Raw genomic sequence first — 15778 nt, forward strand, 5'->3', positions numbered from 1 at the left:
GTGTAAAGGAGAAGATTCACCTTTATGTATGAGAAGTAGAGGTCGCACGTGTCACTAGCCAAACGGACTCTTCACATGGTGATGCACGTAGGATGCTCCGCATCATCCCCTACCCCTTGGAAAAGATCCGACCTCGGATCAAAAACCAAAGCACCATGGAAAAGAGATGGCAGTGCCGTGTCGAAGTTGTTGATCACCAAGCACTTAGCATGTTGAAGCTCAAAATGGGCACACTCCAATGTCGCACCGTCTAGTGATTCTTCAAAAGGAGCAAGTACAACAAACACTTAGAGAAACAAATGTGGTTAGAATTAGTGCAAAACCAAGCATTCAAGAGGTGATTCACCAAACAAGTGTCATCATCATGCAAAACATATGGTTTGACAAAGGATTGTAATATGGTATGCAAGCACATAAAATGAGCACAAGCAAAGATATCATGGGGACAAGCATGTAAATGTGAGGTAGTGATGCAAATATGTGTGACAAGAGAAAAAGCTTCTACCTCGAGGTCATAGCAAGCATTCACAAATTGCTCGATGAAAGGTCTATGGTAGGCATAAGAATTGTTCACAACACCAAATAAAATGAAGTGTCTAAACACATGGGACAAGTGCAAGACAATCCAAGCATAACGTGCATTGGGTGTAGTGAATATAGTGTCGCACTCAACACAATAGAAAGAGCAATTGTTCATCATGTATGAGGCAATCAAGGTAAGCATGTAGCAATCAATGGGACATGGCATATGTGAAGAAATGACATTGTTGCAATCATACATATGATAGGAGCAAGTAGTCCAAGAATTGGATGCAACACACAAGGTATATATGTCATGGGGCATGGAACGATGAAAATGACAAGTCGAAGCAAGATCTCTAACATGTGTGCAATCAAGTGGTCTAAGATGATCAACAAGTCTCATGGTGCAAGCAACACAAGTAGTATGATCCACAATATGCATGCTCATGGTGTGGGGGTTCTCAAATGAGAAGGATATCACCTTGAAAGCATGTCCTTGTGCGTCCTGCACAATGCCGAAGTAAAAGCAAGTATGATGTACAAACATTGTGGTAAAAGGTGGCTCGCTCTCAAGAGCTCGAATGGTCAACTCACGTGAAGTGGAAGTTGACACAAAGTCCAAGTATCCTACACATGCACACAACAAGACAAAGAACATATGCGCATGGTAGATAAACACATCATCCATCATGATGGTTCTCTTCTCTTGCACACAACCATTAGAAGCACAAGTGCATGAATAATATGATGCAACAATGGCTATATTCATGGCACTAGGTATATGGTGAAAAGAGGTAAGACAAGCATGCTTCACAAGGAATATGTCAAAATCTCCAATTATATGTGAGAATACTATGGGGGCAATCTCAGGAGCAAGACTAATAGCATTGTTGCACTCAATACATGGCAATTCATCTAGCATGAGAGAGGCAACATATGGAGATATGTGACAAGAAGCAGTAGCAATCATGTGCAAAGCATGGAAATGGTTGTCATCAACTAGATGAAACGACCAAGTATGAATCATCGGTGATGCAACATAAGCAATCATAGTAATCAAGTTGTGCAAACTAGTTGAGCGAAGATGCGACACACTAGAAGAAATCATGGCAATCATGTCATGTGAGCAAATAATAGGCATATACAATGAACATGACATATCACAAGCACGAACACAAAGCAAGATGAAAGTATCATCATAGGAATGGTGCACAAAGCAAACATGGCAATAACAAGCAATATCTCCACCAAGCTTGCAAATACACATACAAGTATGAGAATAAATCATCATGTGTAAAGAAAAACATGGGTCACAAATGCATGGCAAAGGCTTAGGAATAAGCATATCATGCAAAATGAACATGGCAAGATGGGTATATAATATGTAATGGATAATAACCCATAGCCAAGTGAGGGCCATGTAGAATGAATGTGCAAAGTCTTTGCGCGAAGAGAGCAGTGGGAAAGACAATCCATGGGATCCCAAGTTATCATTGCTCTCTAGAGCTTCTTTTGTCAACTCATGGGATTGTGAGGTTGACAAGTATTCATGGGTACCTACAAAAAAGAGACTCAAACCAAAGAAATTGTGTGTGTGGTAAATGTACACATCATCCATCATGATGTGTATCTGCATGTGTGAGTTAGCACAAGATAAGCATCGCTCAAAGAAATTTGATGCATGGTATAAGAACATGTCATCCATCATGAAAGAATAGTTATTGTGTATAACACGATGGGGACACAAATTGAGAATACAATTATGGCACATCAATATCATGTTTATTCATGGGGAGCATATGGTGCACACAAATATTGGGATCATGCAATGGATGAGATGAATCAAAATCTCCTAAAATTCATGAGGAAACTATGGGGGTCTACTCATGAGCAATATTGGAAACATCATATGGATAAAATGGACAACATCCAAACCAATGCATATCCAAAGCTATGTGGTCATGGCATGGCATATGAGATAAATGATGCAAAGGGAGCATATCAATATCATCACAAGAAAAACAAATGCCAATAACCATGGGCTTGTCATCTATGCCATATGTGCAAATTGGGTTTATTTCAATGGCATATGCATAGTCACTATGAAGTGATTGCAAATAAGACATATGGTTGATATCATGCATAGCATATGACAAGTCAAGGGGATTATCAAACATGATGTGACCTAAAGAATTGTCACAAGAAATCCTATGTAGCATGGAATCACAACTAATAGACTCCACATGAGAATCATCATGCTCATCATATATGGGCAAATCAACGCATGGGGAAATCATACTAGCATGAAGCATGGTACTAGGTGGATCAACATCATGGAAGCAATCAATGTCAAGAATGTCCACTAGTGGGACTAGAGCATCACCTTCACCTATGTTACCATTTTCATTCCACTCAAGTGGTGTAGGTGAGGTGGGAAAGACCAAATGGTGGTCATCTTCATCTTGATGGAACCATGTGGGGGTGTATCATATTCCACCATGGCCATCGTCTCGTCCAACAGGAGGACGAAGTCGTCAAGGATCGGCGCGTCATCATAAATGGGACCTAGCACCAAATGAGAAGACACAATAGAGGCAGAGATCAAGTTGTTAGAAATGCAAATGGCCTCACGAGACCTATCAACTATCACATTCTATGTGGTAGTTCACTCAATCCCTCAAAATAGGTGCACTCAAAGTCACATATGGTGGAGTCACTCATCTCACTCAAGTGGTGGGGTTTGTGGCTCTCCTCACATGGAAAGTGGGGTAACTCATCATATATGGGGCTAGTGGTGAAGTCACTCTCACTATCAATATGGTGGCAAAAGTCACTCAAGTCATCATACGCCACCGTGGTCGAAGGGAAAATCCCATGCTCAACCATCTCGTCGTCGTCGCCGTGGATGAAGGTCGAAGATGGCACATCATCACTCTCCTCCCACTACAAGAAATATGTCAACTTGCGACCATCACTATTGGTCACTGAAAGGTCATTGTTTTTCATTTGCGGTCTTTTTGTGACCAAAAACAGATGGTGAAAAGCTGGCGGTTGTAAACTGAAATTAACGACCTTCTTCGGGATAAGGTCGTGGATGTTTACGACCAAAACAAATGGCCGTTGAACCCATGACCTTTTGTTTTGGTCACTGGTTGTCTGCTCAGGCCACGTTGGATCCAACGTGGCAATCTGACGTCGCAAAATTGCGACCAATTGAAAAGGTCATTGACAAGATGCAGCCCGGTCCAATTCGACGCATTACATAGGCCGAGCCGAACAATTCAAATTTTTTAAATTTATTTTCTATTAATTTTAGTCAGCCACATGGGCCAGCCCTACATTTTAGCGTTTCTATTTCCAAGGTCGTGATGCTTTTTTATACCATTTGTTTTTTGGGTCGCATCTATTTCTCAATTGGGCCTCGGCCTTTTTACAGTCCATTTCCTTAATTTTTAGATTTTTTTCCTGTGAATATTATTTGGAAAATGGCCTTTTTAGATGCCATATACTATTAGGTCCCACTTGTCAAGTTCCAATTAAAGACAGCCCAGGTTTCAATTTCCACACAATTATTTCAGTGAGAACAACAAAGAATTGAAAATTATCAAACCACATGCCAATTTTGTCTAATAGCACAATCTTTACATAATTCATTTCACCATTACATGTGGTACTATCACAACATATAACTACTACAAATATACTCCTAACTTCTTCACTTTGAGGCTGGAGCTCCTTAAATGAGAGGAAACACCAATTCTGGATATGTCCTTACAGGCTGAACAAAGACATCTAACAATAAACCAAAAGAGTTAGAAACAAAATAAAAAGAAATATAGAAAACAGCTAGGGACAAAATCATGAAGCATCTCTACATGTAACATGTAATAGTAATAACCACAAGGACTAGCTCACAGAAACAACACAAGAGACAAGAATGCACAGTTGTTGTTGAACACCAAAACTCCCAGAATGGTTCTAGATGTTGAACGCAAAAAATGATTCAATCTTAGATGGTTCATTAAGCACGACACAAACGATTTAAGATAACAAGACATATGTTCTACACTAATTTTACACAAACCATTATCAATTACAATTTACAACAGACTCAAAACAAAACACCATAGCTTCTGCATCGCATAGGGAATCAACACAATAATATATGTCATGGCATCATGGCCCATCGACCAAGTAACAAAAGAAAGTAATGGGATAGATCAAAGACTTATCCAGTCAGAGAAGATAGCGTTGATGCAGTTGCATCATGGCTACCTCAAAACTGTGAATGTGGTGCCATGGTCGGGGTTGATGCGCTCCAGCAAGGTAAGCATCATGGCCTCATCGGGTCTGCGAGAACAAGAAAGAAAAGTATTAGCTATACAGCCCAGTAGGACTAGCTAGCATCCAAAGCATGCATTGACTCAACACATATTCCCATTAACAAAATGATAAGAGTATCATCAGGATCATTACCTTCCCTCTTTCTGCTCCATGGCTGGCCTAAACAAAACCGCCTTGAAGAATAGAAAGAAGTCTCAGGTTTATCAAGCACGGCAAAACAGCAGTGTGACCTGAAGAAGAATAGAAAGAGGTCTCAGGTTTATCAAACGTAGCAAAACAGCAGTCTGACCATTAGTCATAGATCTGAATATAAAACAAAAGAGGTCTCGGGTTTAGACTGAAAAGGAAGAGCTAGTTATGCATGATGTCTCGGGTTTAAACAAAAGATCAAGACCACAGTTTTAACAAGAGATATATAGTCATTCCAATTGTACAAAATATGGACAGTAGCATTATAAGTATTTAAGTGGAGATGTAGCAGGCAATCAAATGAATATATTGTGGAGATGATGAATAAAATTAGGCAATCAACAAGCTTAGGCATGGGGTCCCGATCGTCGATGGAGAGCGTCTAATGCTCCAGATCAAACAAACTGGTATGTTTAGCCAACCAAGAAGGGAAGCACTAACCAAACAGTGGCAATTTTAGGCGGTGAGCTAGATGAGGTACAAACTAAGATGACACCCAATTATCCGGTAGCAAAACAAGCTTACTAGCAAGCTACTACACTAGAATGTGACCATCCAACATGCACACGCATCATACCGGAACATATATGAACATTTTTCTGTAAAGCGCTTGTTTCGGAAGGACTAAAGAGCTCTTGAACAAGTTCTGGTCATCAGGTGCTTCTTCACCATTAGGCTCATTTGTTGCTGCTACTGCTAATCCTCCTACTCCATCTACATGGACAAGAGCAAGTTAGTTGTTTGCATGGCATTCACTTAATAAAACTGCATGTATATTCATCTACATTACTTCTTCAGTATAGAGGATAGATGGGTTTGAGTTCAAATGTTTGCTTGCACGTGTACTACTCATATACTTAGGCACATGGAAATCAACTACAAGCAGGAACACGATGAGACAGAACAAGCTAGTAAAACACCAGCAGTAGAGTAACCATAATATGAAGCAAGCAGAGGAATCACAAGGTAATTCTACTAATTTCATTGAAAGAATAGTGACAATTTTAGGCAGTGTGCTAGATGAGGTACAAACTGAATACTAGTACAGATCAAAGTAGGTTGAATGTTGAGCGGCACATATAATATGATGGTAAGAAAATGATAGCATCAAACATATTGACAGGGAGAATTTCTCATCTTGGGCATGGAGAGCTCTATATAATTGAACCATTCAAAACCATACACTGCATAGCAAGCACTATACGGAATACTAGAAAGCATTTAATTTGCTTGCGTTTGATTGTTTGACAGCCATTGTTAACAAGTCAAATTAAATCACAGCAGCATATGTAGTGAGGACAAACCATCCTAGAGGCTGTAAACTGTAGTGCTTCTAGAGGAGTTACAAGCGGTCTTTGTGAAACTAATAATTGTAGAATAGAAACCAAAGAGTGCCCCTGATAATAATATAGATAAGAGTCCTAGGTTATGTATGTACAGAGCAGAGCAGCGGCGAGGGTAATGCAAATCGCTGACCAAAATAGTGGATCAAGCTGAAAATATGTAACAGAAATTGCAGGATTGAGTATATCAAAACTTGTCAGCCATTGGTAACTCCAGTAAGAAGAAACCTAAAGCCTGATGCTACTAAAGCTAGTACTGCCATTTTCACTGTAATAAAATATAAAAAGTATAAATGGATGGATTGTCCCAGCTTAACACAGACCAGTTGGACTGCATCCACAACACATACCCAAAATTTCCCACATCTACCTGATCAAAGTCATCACTGCCCAATCCTATTCCTATACAGGGGCGTCGGCAACGATGAATTGGAAAATCAGAGACAGAGCCGCGATACAGAGAAAGAGAGATAGAGAGGGAGCTCACGAGGTTACTGTTGAGTTGATAAAGATCGAGGCACTTGACGGTGATGGTCCGGTTGGCCGGGAGGAAGATGGCGCGGTACACGACGGTATTGGCGCCGAAGCAGACCTCCTCCATGAGCATGTAGTCGTCGGCCGACAAGGTGAACTCCAGCACCGCTGGAGGTGGGGTCGAGGCGATGGGCCTTCTCGAAGGCGTAGAACTGACCTAGCACCGCGCCAAGAGACATACATATTAGTACATTGTGTGGGTGAGGCAAGGAAACATATACTAGCACTCTATAACGCATCTAGAGAATTATGCCCACTTCACTTCACTTCACTTGGAGTTAATAAACTAGATGGACTGTCACTAGTGTACAACTACCAGTGTTGTAGTACTTGAGGAAGATGAATATAATACAGCTCACACACATAGGTACAAAGTAGTATAATACAGACAAGTTACTAAGTGGAGTAGTAGTAGAAGGGACCTAAGCTAGCACCCAAGCCAAGAGACATACTACTAGTAAATTGTTGTTATGGGTGAGACAAGAGCACAGGTGGTGCTTCTAGAGAGGGAATTATGGGCACTCAGAATAAATTAACAGAGTATGCATGCATGGGAAGACTCAAGAGTAAAACCTGAAGTAAACTGAGCCATCTAAACAGTAAAAAAATAGCACAAGCAAGAACAGAAGTTCAGCAAACAGCCGGAACCACTACGAACTGACTAGCAGTAAATCCTTCATGGCTAAAATATAATAAAAGAGCAAAAGGATCGAGACGGCTCGCGCATCACTCGCCATGAGCAACCTGGGGAAAACAATATGAGCCACAGTTAGCCAATTTTAGGATAACATATGTTGGTGCTCATTCATCCTTGTTCATGTGTGGTTGAACCCAACTTTGAAGTCAAACAGTGTTACATAGCATTGAAACTAACAATACATGCTAATAAGTCATCAGAGCTACCACATGATGTAAATGACCCTATCAATAAACAAATCATCCAATCATGCCAACATAATCAAGCAAAGAGACAAACATCAGCCTAGGAAGTGGGCAACAATAATTGCTACACGGTGGAACAGACAAGGAACTGGCTGGTACGAACTTGCGTCAGTAGCCACCCACATTCTCAATCGTCTATCTGAATCCAACCCCTTGGTAAATCGCTGGATCAACAGAAAACACAGCCAAGGCTAGGCGTGACGCAGACCAAACCAAGGGAAGAATCAAGGTGCTCAACCAGCAAATCAATCAGCTAGTACCTGCCGGCATTCACAATCCAATCTCCGAACCCCGCCCTTAATCTATGAAAGAAATCCCTTACCTCGCCTACGGTCGCTGCCTCGGCGAGCTCCCCCAGCGCAGTTGTCGGTGTCAAAACCGGCGGATCTCGGGTAGGGGGTCCCGATCTGTGTGTCTTAGGCTGATGGTAACAGGAGACAAGGGACACAATGTTTACCCAAGTTCGGGCCCTCTCGATGGAGGTAAAACCCTACTTCCTGCTTGATTGATATTGAAGATATGAGTAGTGCAAGAGTGATCTACCACGAGATCGTAGAGGCTAAACCCTAGAAGCTAGCCTATGATGATTATGATTGTGATCGTCCCTCTAAGGACCAACCTCTCCAGTTTATATAGACACCGGAGAGGGCTAGGGTTTACATGGAGTCGGTTACAACGAAGGAAATATAATATCCGGATAGCCAAGCTTGTCTTCCACGCAAAGGAGAGTCCCATCCGGACACGGGACAGAGTCTTGAGTCTTGTATCTTCACGCTCCAATAGTCTAGACGAAGTGTACAGTCCGGCTGTCCGGATACCCCCTAATCCAGGACTCCCTCAGTAGCCCCTGAACCAGACTTCAATGACGATGAGTCCGGCGCGCAGTCTTGTCTTCGGCATTGCAAGGCGGGTTCCTTCTTCGAATACTCCAAAGTAATTATCGAATACTTGAACTGCAAAATGATCTTCACATACCACCGTAAAGAGAATGATATTTCACAAATGTAACCTGCTGACAACTTTTTAGACAATGTGACATGTCATTACGGTCGGGTCATTATTCGAACCGTTTTCCGACAACCAGCCACAGCACATATTGCGAGGCGGTTTCCTTAACACGTCTTGTTAAAGCAGAGATCGTGTCCCCTTATCACGGGATTCTCATCAATACGGGTATGGGTAATCCCACCGCTCCATTAATCGCGGCGCTTGGGAAATAAGCGATTCCCAATGGGCAAGTGGGGAGGCGCACCGCTTTCGTCGCCTCTTATAAAGGGATAAGGGTTCCCCATTTTCACCCATGCCTTCTTCCTTCTCTGCTCGTCCTTGCCTCCTCGAGCTCCAGCGCCCTAGTCCAAGCCTTCTCCGCACAGCTAAACATGTTCGGAGCAGGAGGCAAGTGGGTGGCTTCCACCGTGAAGGAGAAGCATATCGCGAATCTTCGGGCGGTCGGATACTTGGCCGCAGACATCGCGCACTGGCTACCGGACGACGGGCAGGTCATTCCAACCCCGGAACCCCACGAGAGGGTCGTGTTCCTTGCTCACTTCATCTGTGGACTGGGGTTTCCACTTCATGCCTTCGTTCGCGGGCTCATGTTTTATTACGGGCTAGATTTCCATGATCTAGCCCCAAATTTTGTCCTCAACATCTCGGCGTTTATCGTCGTGTGTGAGGCCTTCCTCCGCATCAAGCCTCACTTTGGCTTGTGGCTACAAATCTTCTGCGTGAAGCCGAATATCGTGAGCGGCCAGCAACCGGAGTGTGGAGGGTCCATGGTGGGCAAGATTCCTAACGTCACTTGGCTTGACGGCTCCTTCGCGGAGACCGTGAAAGGGTGGCAATCAGGGTGGTTCTACATCACCGAGCCGCGCGACGCCAACTGGGTGGCGGCCCCCGAATTCCGATCTGGAATCCCCATGCGGCTCACCTTCTGGGAAAGGAAGGGCCTGGCCTGGGGCAAGCCTGCGGAGCTGACCGGACTTCAAAAATGCATCAAGAACATGAAGGACAAGAAAATCAAGCTTGTCAACGTGGTCCAGGTCATGCTTGTCCGCCGGATTCTTCCGTGCCAAAGGCGGGTATTTAACCTATGGGATTTCGTCCTGGCCGAACACCAGATGCTTCGAAAGCTCTATGGCATGACGCACAAAGACGCATGGAAGGCGTTGTTCAAGGCCTCCGAAGTACCTCCTCCCACATCCGAGGACCGTGGGCTTCATGCCGCGCGGCCTCCTCGTCCGGTGAGTTTTCTGACTACCACCGAATTCAGTTCTTCCCAATATATTCATGGGGGAGTCTTAAGTAATTGTGTATATTTGATCAGGATTATGTGGAGACAGCGGAGCAAATTGACTATCCGGCTCCGCTGCCAAAAGTTCCAGTCGATGCTCTCCTAACGGAGATGCTCGTCCTGGCGCCCTACAAGGCGCCTGAAAAGAAGGTCCCGGGGACCAGGAAGGGTCTCTGGCGTAAGGTCGTACCGGACGCCTCGTCCGAAGACGACGAGGCACACTCCTCCCCCGAAGAGGGGGAAGAAGAGGACGGGCCACCCCATCCAGATAGGATGGGGGGATAAGAAGGCGGACCAGGGGGGCGTGAAAGGCCCCCAGCGCAAGGCCTTCATACCCTCGTCGTCCGACAACGACGAGGCAGATTCCTCCCATTGAGGCAGGGGGAAACAAGAAGAAACTCTGCCTCCCCACACTGGGGAGGAGAAAAAGAGGAAAGTCGCCCCAGAGGGGGAGGCTAGGACGTCCAAGAAGGGAAAGGCATCCCTTCCGGACTACTCCACCACGGTCGCTCACAGCGAGGAAGAGTGGCTACCCAGGGGAAAGCCCCTAGCGAGATCGTAAGTCTCCGCACTCTAGTGTACTTTAGTGCGAATTTGCTCCCTAGTCTTGTTATAACGCCGAACATATATGCAGTCCGGCCAGGGTCCGTCCCGAGGTATCGTCTTCGGATGGGTCCTTGAGTGACTCGGCGATGAACTCGCTCCCTACAGCCACTACTCCTCAGCCTACGGATGACACGGAGGTGTTGTCCCAAAGGCTCCCAGAGCGGGGGGAGGTGACTCTGGAGATGCCCCAAGGCAGAATTCCAGATGTCGGACATGCGGGGTTCAAGATCCCTGCGGAACGTGCCGATGAGATTCGTAGCAAGCTGGGCTCTCAGCCGGATACTATGCCGGAACCTGCGATGGTTCCGTATTCGGGCTGGCGGCCCCTCAATAGGGAGGGTGAACCGTCTGTGCCGATGACTTCCGTTATGCCAGAGGCGTCAGATAGTCTGCTGGAAGCGCTTCGCGGCGCATCCATGGATGAAGAGCATCGTACTCTTATAAGTGCAGTGATTCAGAAGGTTCTGTCCTCCAAGAGCGGACTAACCGAAGCCTGCACCAGCCTCCTGACAGGCTTTGAGGTAAGTAAGAAATATGTAAAATTACCACCCGATAGGTAGTAGCCCCTGATACTCTGTTTGGTGTTCGGAAAGAAAAAGCCAAACAGAGGGTCAATTATAATCCGCAGGAGTCTAATAGTAAGTGTTTATATGAATAAGCAGGCTGTGCTGCTTGCCGCTGTTGTCCGTACAGCCGAGGTTGCCGGACTAAAGCGGGACCTGGAGCAGGCGCAGGGAGAGCTCGGCCTCACGAAGAGGCAGCTCGAAGAGAACAAAGGTGAGTGATACCCCGTTCGCATATAATGAAGGATAGATAAAGTTGGTTATTCTAACGACAAAGCGTCGCGACCTTGTAATAGGGGCCACCATCAAAGTGGCGTCTTTGAAGAAAGCGTCGTCCGAGGCCGAAGACAAGGCGGCCTTGGTGTGCAAGGAGCGCGAAAAGCAAGATGCTGGAATGGGCGAGGTACAACAAGAGCTCCAGGAGCTCGACAAGAAGTTCGAGTCCTTGGAGCATGATCTTAAGATGAAAGAGACTGAGGTTGCGAAGGCCCTTGCGAGTGTGAAAGACGCCAAGGCCAAAGCCGAAAAGGCACAGCAGGAAATCCAGGTGGCCAAGAAGATAGCGGCGGGTAAGACATTCTTTATGCAAAGCAAACATGTGGAGGAGGCGTTTCTTTTACTTACCCGAATTCGGAGCTCTCCAGGGGCATTTGCAGATCTGCCACGTAGCATATCAGACGCCACGGAGTTCTACCGTGCCAAGGAGGGGAGCTCTCAACGGAGAAGCTGTTCTGGTCCCAGTATGCTGGGGCCGAACACCCAATGCCTCTGAGTGACCAACTGAAGCAGTTGGTTGAACTCCACAGGGCGGGCGAAGTGGCTATGAAAGATTTCATAGTCCGGATGTGGCCTGGTGAGCCCCTGCCCCTTGCTACTTCGGCCTTATCAAGCAGATGGTAAATGCCTGTCCATGGCTTGAAGTGATCAAGCGATCCGTTTGCATTGAGGGCGCCCGCCGGGCCTTTGCCCGTGCGAAGGTGCATTGGGGCAAGCTAGATGCGGAGAAGCTGGTGAAGGACGGGCCGCCGGAGGGCAAGCCGCACTGCTATCCCGAGAAGTATTATGATGGCGTTATGAATCGCGCTCGTCTCGTGGCCGATGAATGTACCAAGGACACGATCCTTGAGTAAATGTACTTCTTTCGTTGTTGTAATATAAAGACAAAGTTACTTGCGCTATGTAGCGCTTTTTGATTTAAAATATTACCTTCTGTGCGGCTGTTTATAGAATTCTGAAAGTAGGCCAGTCGTCGGCTTCCGCCCCCACGTAACTAGTACCGGGGTGTTCCTGGAAAAACCCGGACAATCTTTATCCAAGTTTTTGGTCCCTTAAGGAGGTATCCGGCGCAGCGAACAAAGCAATCGGACTATGCGACTTTATAACTTTCACTTAGCCATAGAAGTCTACAGTTTTAAATTTTGGCGAAGCCCCTAGAATTCAGAAGGCCGAATTGGGGCGCTATATATGCCTAAATCGGACGAGGCCGATTCCTCGCCTAAAGTAGAAAAACTCTTTAAGGATTTTAAGACCTCTCGAACAGCGACCAGCTCTCGTCGCATCATGCCGGTCAGTTTTCGGCTTTCTCTACTGAGGTGCTCGTCCGGCAGAACCGGGACACAATCGCAGTAGTTCTCCCTGCGCTACCTTAGCCGATATAACGGAACGTAAGGCACCAAAACAAGGGAGCCGGGCAAACCCAACTATTGACCCAAGACGTGATTCCGAGCTGATGCATATAGTGCTATAAGTTCGGGGTGCCGCACTGTTGACAGTGTTCGGACTTGTCTTGTCGTATTATGGGGCGCCATAAGAAGCCCCTGGCAAGCTGAACGTACCAAGGTGTACGGATGCAATGTTAAATAAACATTTGGAAGAAAAATGCGCAAATAGGAATAATAAGTTGACGCTATATATTATCTCCCATCGATGAATAATACGTTTAAGCGTATGTTTACAATGGGTGCGTTTCAGCAGAAGTAAATAGGACTATTTAACATGTCCTATCCAAGGGCAGGCTGCATGTAGGTATATAAAACAGGTATAACGATCGTGAACAGATTCCACCTGGGTATTTCCTTTTGTGCGCAAAGCTTGTTGCCTCCTTGGTTTTCTCTCCTGTGTAAGTCCGACAATCTGGCTCTTCTGAAGAGGCTGCCCTAAAGCAGTGTCCTGAAAGATAAAAGGGGAGGGTTATGAAGGTATGTTGCGGTTATACCGCACTGATGACTGAGTCACTGCTGCGCCTCCACCTATGCCCATGGTATTTTGAGTGTGTAATTGTGTACGCGCGGCATGAATGCTGCTTTGATGGGGCTTGAGCTGAGGCCGGACTGCTAGTCGCGCTCTTGGCGTGCCTGGCGATCCTGTTGCGGGGTGCTCCAGACTCGCTTGACGGTATTCGAGTTCGTCGTCGCCGGATTGGTGGTTTGTCGGAGAAGGCCGCATTGTACTTCCGTAGCGAGGGCTGTAGTGTGCTCTTCTGAGAGAGCGGTCCATGTTTTTGTTGACTGTTATGACCCCACGAGGTCCTGGCATCTTGAGCTTGAGGTATGCATAGTGTGGTACCGCATTGAATCTAGCAAATGCGGTTTGTCCAAGTAGTGCGTGGTAACCACTACGAAAGGGGACGATATCGAAGATTAACTCTTCGCTTTGGAAATTATCCGGAGATCCGAAGACCACTTCCAATGTTATAGAGCCCGTGCAACGGTCCTCTACTCCAGGAATTAAACCTTTAAAGGTGGTTTTGGTGGGCTTGATCCTTGAAGGGTCGATGCCCATTTTGCACACTGTATCCTGATAGAGCAGGTTCAGGCTGCTGCCGCCGTCCATAAGGACTCGCGTGAGGTGGAATTCGTCGATGATTGGGTCAAGGACCAATGCGGCTGAGCCGCCGTGACGAATGCTGGTAGGGTGATCCCTACGATCAAAGGTGATCGGGCAAGCTGACCAAGGGTTGAATTTGGGGGCGCTGGCTCCATCGCATAGACGTCCCGTAGTGCTCGCTTCCGTTCCCGCTTGGGAATGTGGGTGGCATAGATCATGTTGACTGTTTTCACCTGGGGAGGAAATTTCTTCTGTCCCTCGGTGTTCGGACGCTGGGGCTCCTCGTCATCGTTGCTGTGCAGCCTCTTGTCCTTGTTTTCGGCGTTTATTTTACCGGCCTATTTGAACACCCAGCAGTCTCTATTAGTGTGGCTGGCTGGTTTGTCCGGGGTGCCATGAATTTGGCACGAGCGTTCCAGTATGCGGTCCAGACTGGACGGTCCCTGATTGTTTCTTTTGAACGGCTTTTTCCGTTGACCGGATTTGGATCCGTTGAATCCGGCGTTGACTGTCGTGTCTTCCGTGTTGTCGCCGTTGTTCCGTCGCTTATGTCTGTTGCGCCGTGGCTTGCCATTATTGTCGCGGACATCCGAAGTGCAAGAATGTGGCATAGTGCTGCTGCGAGCCAACCAGCTGTCCTCGCCCACGCAAAAGCGGGTCATTAGTGTTGTGAGTGGTGCCATGGACTTGGGTTTTTCCTGGCCGAGGTGTCGGCCTAGCCACTCGTCATGGATATTATGCTTAAAGGCCACCAGGGCTTCGGCGTCCGGACAGTCGACTATTTGGTTCTTTTTAGTTAGGAATCAAGTCCAAAATTTCCTGGCCGACTCTCCGGGCTGTTGAGTAATGTGGCTCAAGTGGTCGGCATCCGGTGGTCGCACCTATGTGCCCTGGAAGTTGTCGAGGAACGCGTCTTCCAGTTTTTCCCAACTGCCAATTGAATTTGCGGGTAGGCTGTTTAGCCAGTGTCGGGCGGGTCCTTTGAGCTTAAGGGGAAGATACTTGATGGCGTGTAGATCGTCTTCGCGGGCCATGTGAATGTGGAGAAGGAAATTTTTGGTCCATACTGTGGGGTCTGTTGTGCCATCGTATGATTCATGATCCATCACTTCGTTAGTGAAGCAGAGGGGGTGTGAGGCGCCTCTATGCCGGGCTATGTGGCTACGCAGTTCGAATTGGTCTGGGTGGCTGTGTTCGGCCCGACCGGACTTGTTGATAGTGTATCCGGCGTGACGGTCATCGTCGCGTGTTGGGGCGTGCCCCCGCGATCCGTAGATCGATCTTGGTTGTCCTACTTTGTTTTCCAGTATATCTTGCAGGTCTTGCCTATTGCCCCGGGCCATGGTGTATTGGTGTGGGGGTGCAGGCTGGTATTCGGGCTGATATGCCATTTTATCCTGGACGCAAGGTGGCCGGTCAGCCGTGTGGCGCTCGAGTCTATATTCCTCAGCTGCCAGGACTTCAGTCCATCTATCTGTGAGCAGGTCTTGATCAGCTTGGAGTTGCTGCTACTTCTTTTTCAGGCTCCTCGCAGTGGCCATAAGCCGGCGCTTGAAGCGCTCCTGCTCCACAGGATCCTCAGGCACACCGAACTCGTCGTCGCCGAGGCTAATCTC

This window comes from Triticum aestivum, chromosome 5B (genome assembly GCF_018294505.1).
Source record: "Triticum aestivum cultivar Chinese Spring chromosome 5B, IWGSC CS RefSeq v2.1, whole genome shotgun sequence".
NCBI classification, from domain to species: Eukaryota; Viridiplantae; Streptophyta; class Magnoliopsida; order Poales; family Poaceae; genus Triticum; species Triticum aestivum.